The sequence below is a fragment of the Hylobates moloch genome, unplaced genomic scaffold, assembly GCF_009828535.3.
Source record: "Hylobates moloch isolate HMO894 unplaced genomic scaffold, HMol_V3 SCAFFOLD_3, whole genome shotgun sequence".
NCBI lineage: Eukaryota > Metazoa > Chordata > Mammalia > Primates > Hylobatidae > Hylobates > Hylobates moloch.
In genome coordinates, this window is record NW_026652278.1 from 130,786,989 (window position 1) to 130,793,711 (window position 6,723).

At 42.8% G+C, this 6,723-nt stretch overlaps 1 non-coding gene across 1 annotated transcript; it reads right to left on the reverse strand.

Moving 5' to 3' along the window:
• Positions 1-5,770: 5,770 nt before the first annotated feature.
• Positions 5,771-5,896, reverse strand: LOC116466231 (small nucleolar RNA ACA64). The gene has a single exon (XR_004247465.1). It is a non-coding gene; the product is annotated as a small nucleolar RNA ACA64 (small nucleolar RNA).
• Positions 5,897-6,723: the final 827 nt, after the last annotated feature.

The window sequence follows — 6,723 nt, forward strand, 5'->3', positions numbered from 1 at the left end:
CCTGGCCTCTCTCTTCACCAATTCATCTCCGCACAAGAACCTCCAGCATGGCTATGACCTTCCCAATGTTCTGGTCAAACATGGCATCTGGCACCCTGGTATCACCCACCCTGTATTGCGCTGAAGACCATGGGTCTGGATGGGTCTCCATGGCCACCCGTCTGCCTTCAGGGAGGCTGGTGGGGATGCGAGAGCCCAGAATCCAGTGTGCCACCACCGGGAATATGCAGCCTGGTTTCTAACGAATGAGAAGCTGTGGAAAGGGTGCTACTTATTTTTGTATGTTTATTTGTATCCTGCAACTTTATGGAATTTATCACTTCTAATACTTTTCTTGTGGAGTCTTTAGGTTTTTCCAAATGTAAAATCATATCATCAGCAAACAACAATAATTTGACTTCTTCCTTTCCAATTTGGATGCCTTTTCTTTCTCTTGTGTGATTGCTCTATCTAGGATATACAGTACTGTGTTGAATAACAGTGGTCACAGTGGGCATCCATGTTGTGTTCCAGATCTTAGAAGGCTTTCAGTTTTCCGCATTCAATATGACACTAGCTATGGGTCTGTCATATATGGCATTTATTATGTTATGTTCCTTCTATACCCAGTTATTTGAGGGTTTTTATCATGAAGGGATGTTGAATTTTATAAAAAGATTCTTCAGCATCAATTGAAATGACCATATGGTTTTTGTCCTTCATTCTGTTGATATGATGTTATCACAATATCACACTGACTGATTTGCATTTGTTGAAACACGCTTGCATCCCAGGGATAAATCCCACTTGATCATGATAAATGATTTTTTTAATGTGTTGTTGAATATGGTTTGCTAGTATTTTATTGAGGACTTTTGCATCAATGTTCATCAGGGATATTGGCCTGTAGTTTTCTTCTTTTGATTGATCTTTGTCTGATTTTGCCTCATAGAATGAGTTTGGAAGTATTCCCTCCTCCTCTATTTTCTGGAATAGTTTGAGCAGGATTGGTAATAGCTCTTCTTTAAATGTTTGGTAAAATTCAGCAGTGAAGCCATCAGGTCCCAGGCTTTTTTAATTTTATTTTTTATTTTTTTCTGAGGCGAAGTCTCACTCTGTCGCCCAGGCTGGAGTGCAGGGCATGATGTCAGCTCACTGCAACCTCCGCCTCCTGGGTTCAAGTAGTTCTCCTGCCTCAGCCTCCCAAGTAGCTGGGATTACAGGTGCCTGCCACCACACCTGGCTAATTTTTTGTATTTTCAGTAGAGATGGGTTTCACCATGTTGGCTAGGCTGGTCTCGAACTCCTGACCTCAGGTGATCCACCCACCTCTACCTCCTAAAAGTGTTGGGATTACAGGCGTGAGCCACTGCACGCAGCCTGATCATTTTTATTGTTCTATTTAAGATATGAGTCATTTACACACCACAATTACAGTTATAATATTCTGTATTTTTCTATTTACTGTTACCAGTGAATTTTGTACCTTCAGATGATTTCTTATTGCTCGTTAACATCGTTTTCTTTCAGATTGTACTCCTTTTGGCATTTCTTGTAAGACAGGTCTGGTGTTGATGAAATCCCTCAGCTTTGTTGTCTGGGAAAGTATTTCTCCTTCATGTTTGAAGGACATTTTTGCTGGAAATACTACTTGAGGGTAAAAGTTTTTTTCCTTCAGCACTTAAAATATGTCATGCCATTCTCTCATGGCCTATAAGGTTTCCACTGAAAAGTCCGTTGCCAGACCTATTGGAGTTCCATTGTATGTGGTTTTTTTGTTTGTTTTTCTTTGAGACAGAGTCTGACTCTGTCACCCAGACTGTGGTGGAGTGGCACAATCTTGGCTCACTGCAACCTTTGTCTCCCATGTTCAAATGATTCTCATGCCTCAGCCTCCTGAGTAGCTGGAATTACAGGCACACACCACCATGCCTGGCTAAAGTTTTGTATTTTTAGTAGAGACAGGATTTTGCCATGTTGGCCACGCTGGTCTTGAACTCCTGACCTCAAGCGATCCACTTGGTCTCAGCCTCCCAAAGTGCTCAATTACAGGTGTGAACCACCATGCCTGGCCTCCATTGTATGTGGTTTCTTTTCTCTTGCTGCTTTTAGGATCCCTTTTTTATTGTTGACCTTTGGGAATTTGATTATTAAATGCCTTGAGGTAGTCTTCTTTGGGTTAAATGGGCTTAGTGTTCTATAACCAGCTTGTACTTGAATATTGATTTTTTTTTTTTTTTTTTGAGACAGAGTCTCACTCTGTCACCCAGGCCAGAGTGCAGTGGCACAATCTCAGCTCACTGCAACCTCTGCCTCCCAGGTTTAAGCGATTCTCCTGCCTCAGCCTCCCGAATAGCTGGGATTACAGGTGCGTACAAGCACACCTGGCTAATTTTTGTATTTTTAGTAGAGACGAGGTTTCACCATGTTGGCCAGGTTGGTCTTGAACTCCTGAGCTCAGGCAATCTGCCCGCCTTGGCCTCCCAAAGTGCTGGGATTACAGGCATGAGCCACTGTGCCCGGCCTGAATATTGATATGTTAAGTTTGGGCTGGTGTCTCACTAGCTCACGTGTCCCCTAAGTCCACTGGTTCCAAGCCCAGCACAGCATTACAACTTTCTAGGCCAGGTGCGGTGGCTCACGCCTGTAATCCCAGCACTTTGGGAGGCCGAGGCAGGTGGATCATGAGGTCAGGAGTTCAAGGCCAGCCTGGCCAAGATGGTGAAACCCCATTTCTACTAAAAATACAAAAATTAGCTGGGCTTGGTGGTGGGCACTTGCAATCCCAGCTACTTGGGAGGCTGAGGCAGAGAATTGCTTGAACCCAGGAGGCGGAGGTTGCAGTGAGCCAAGATTGTGCCACTGCAATCCAGCCTGGGTGACAGAGCCAGACTGTCTCCAAAAAAAAAAAAAAAAAAAACTTTCTAGGAGGTGCAGTCCTTGTGGCCTAGACCGTCTTTCAGGTTTATTTAGGACTGTAGGGCATGTTAGCCCATGGTGGCAAAGCTTGCTGAAACTCATGTTCTGACCTCTGGGATGGGCAAATTCCCTCTGGCTAGGGCTGGTCTAAATGCTCCCTCTGAGGGTGCTGGCTGAGTTCTGCCCAGTGTTGCTCTCAACTGCAACAGGGGAGCACTAAATTCCAACACAGTCCCACAATCACTGTGCTCTCCCTCCTTCAAGTGTAGAGTCTCTCTGTGTGCCACGTGGCCACTGCTGGGGGCTGGGGAAGGGGAGGTGTTAGCAATTCAAGACTGTCTTTCCTACCCTCCTCAGTGTCTCTTTCAGTCATATGAAGTTAAAACCAGGTACTATGAGTGCTCACCTGATTTTTGGTTCCTATGAAGGTGCTTTTTAATATAGATAGTGGTTAAATTTGGTGTCCCTGTCAGGAGACACCTCCACAATTGGTGGAGCCTTCTATTTAGCTGTCTTGCTCTGCCTCCTCCATTTTTTTTTTGCTGTTTTTTCAGACAGATTCTCACCCCAGTTGGAGTGCAGTGGCACAAAAATGGCTCACTGCAGCCTCGACCTCTGGGACTCAAGTGATCCTCCCACTGCAGCCTCCTGCGTAGCTGGGACCACATGTGTGCACCATTGTGCTCAGCTCATTTGTGTTTTTAATTTTTTTGTAGAGATGATGTCTTACTATGTTGCTCAAGCTGGTCTCAATGTCCTGGGCTCAAGGGATCCTCTGGCCTCAGCCTCCCAAAAGTACTGGGATTACAGGCATAACCTGTTATTGTTTATGAACTGTGTGCTCTTTACAATTTTCTCTTTGCAAGCATTTACTCTTTGATTCAACCCACCATTACTACAACCACTTGTCACTCATAGATTTGCCAGAAATTAGGTAAATATTTTACTTGTTTTTATTAATCTTTCTTAGATGTACACGTAGCTTGCATTTATTTCAGTGTTTAAAACTGGAGATGTTTTGGGTCTTTCTTTAGAACTTTGATGTTTTTGTGACCAAAAACATGCTGTAGGAATTTAATTCTTGTTTATATAAATTAGCCTTTTTTTTTTTTTTTTGAGACAGAGTCTTCTTCTGTTGGTTAGGCTAGAGCACAGTGGCTCAACCTCAGCTCACTGCAATCTCTACCTCCTGGACTCAAGTGATCCTTCCACCTCAGCCTCCAAAGTAGCTAGGACTACAGGCTTTTTTTTTTTTTTTTTTTTTTTTTTTGGTAGAGACGAGTCTCACTCTATTGCCCAGGCTGTTCTTGAACTCCTGAGCTCAAATGAACCTCCCACCTCAGCCTCCCAAAGTGCTGGGATTACAGGCGTGAGGCAGTGTGCCTGGCAAGCCTATGGCAAAACTTGCTTCCTGATATAACATTTTGCCTAAAGTCACAGTTTCCAAGTACCTATCAACATTAAGTGATGACTTAAACTGTATAATCCTTTAACTATACTGCTGAATTCTGTTTGCAAGTTCCTTTCTGAGGATTTTTGCATCAGTCTTCATAAGGGATACTGGTCTGTAGTTTTCCTGTAGTACCTTTATTGGCCTTGGTATTAGGTTAATGCTGGCCTCATAGAATGTATTAAGGGTATGTCCTCATCTTCAATTTTTGGGAAGTCTGAAATGATTGATACAGTTCTTCTTTAAATGCTTGGTAGAATTTATCAGTGAAGCCATCAGGTTTAGGGCTTTTCTTTGATAGGAGATGTTTGATTACTGATTGAATCTCTTTAGTAGTTACAAATCTACTCATATTTTTTATTTCTTCATGGTTTAGCCTGGTAGGTTGTTTCTAGGAATTTCTCTATTTCACTTGGGTTATCCAATTTCTTGGCACACAATTGCTGATAGTATTCCCCTATAACCCTTTTCATTTCTGTAGAAATGGTAGTAATGTCTTCATTTTCATTTCTGATTTGTCTCCTTTGTTATGAGTAGATCTAGCTAGAGATGTGCAAAGTTTTTTGATTTTTGAATAGCCAAATTTTGGTTTCATTTTGATTTTTCTGTATTATTTTTCTAGTCCCTACTTCATTTATATCTATTCTAATCTTTACTACTTCCTTTCTACTGCTAGCTCTGGGTTTAGTTTGCTTTTCCTTTTCAGTTCCTTAAATTGGAAAGTCAGGTTGGTGATTTGATATTTTTCTTTTTAAATAATTTTAAATTTTGCTTTCTTCAGAGCAGACTCTTATTTTTTTTTTTTTTTTTGAGACGGAGTCTCACTCTGTCGCCCAGGCTGGAGTGCAGTGGCACAATCTCGGCTCACTGCAAGCTCCGCCTTGCGGGTTCACGCCATTCTCCTGCCTCAGCCTCTCCGAGTAGCTGGGACTACAGGCGTCCGCCACCACGCCCGGCTAATTTTTTGTATTTTTAGTAGAGACGGGGTTTCACTGTGGTCTCGATCTCCTGACCTCGTGATCCGCCCGCCTCGGCCTCCCAAAGTGCTGGGATTACAAGCGTGAGCCACCACGCCCGGCCAGACTCTTATTTTTTAATGTAAGAATTTATAGCTAGAAACCTCCCCCTTGGCACTGGTTTTGTTGTGTCTCATAAGTTTTGGTATGCTGTGTTTTCATTTTCACTTGTCTTTATAAGTATTTTATTATTTGTCTTGTGGTTTCTTTTTTTTTTTTTTTTTCAGACAAACAGCTTTATTTGAAAGTCGGAAGACAGCCGAGTCCCCCCAACCCCGTGGTCCTGGCAATGTAGGTCTCAGGCGTGGGAGGACCAGTGTACTGCGGAGAGAAAACGAGGTTAGGGGTCGGCAGCCTGGGTCAGGAGTCAGGGGCCAGACCACGCGAGCGACCACATCCAGGGGGAGGCCGTGGGGCCTGGGTTTCACCGCCGCACATGTGGCAGCGTGCGGTGAACTGAGGCCCCTGGAGGCTCAGGGTGCCGAATCTTACCCGCGGCCATGGCCAAAGCCGGGGGTGATTTTCAACCAACGCCAGGTGGTTTCTTTTTTGATCTAATGGTTAAGAGTGTGTTAATTTCCGTGATTTTTAAATTTTCCAGTTTTCTTTTTGTTTTTGATTTCTAACTTCATCCCATTGTGGTCAGAGAAGATATTTTGCTGTCTTTTAAAATCAATTCAGACTTAATTTATGACCTCTCTTGGAATTTATCCTATGTATACTTGAGAAGAATGTGTATTTCATTGTTGGGTAGAGTGTTCTGTATATGGTTGTTAGATCTAGTTGGTTTATTGTGTTGTGAAAGTCCTATATTTCCTTTCTTAGTTTTTGATGGTTCTATCCACTATTGAGATTGGGATATTAAAGTCTCCAACTATTAATGTAGAATTGTACTTCTCCCTTCAATTATGTCAATTTTTGTTTCATATATGTTGATGGTTTGTCATTAGGAGCATAAATGTTTACAACTGTTATACCTTCTTGCTGTATTGAACCTTTTATGTTTTTTATTTTTTTAAGACAGGATCATGCTCTGTCACCCAGGCTGAAGTGCAGTGGTGTGATCATAGCTCACTGCAGCCTCCAATGCTTTGGCTCAAGCTATCCTTCTGCCTCAGCCTCCTGAGTAGCTGAGACAACAGGCACGTGCTACCACACTCAGCTAATTTTTAAATTTTCTGTAGAGACAGGGTTTCCCTGTGTTGCCCAGGCTGTCTCCAGCTCCTGGTCTCAAGGTACCCTCATACCTTGGTCTCCCAAAGTGCTGCGATTACATGCCTGAGATAACGTGCTCATCCTGAACTGTTTTTTAGTATATAATGTCCTTCTTTGTCTTTAGTAACCTTTTTTGCTTTGAAG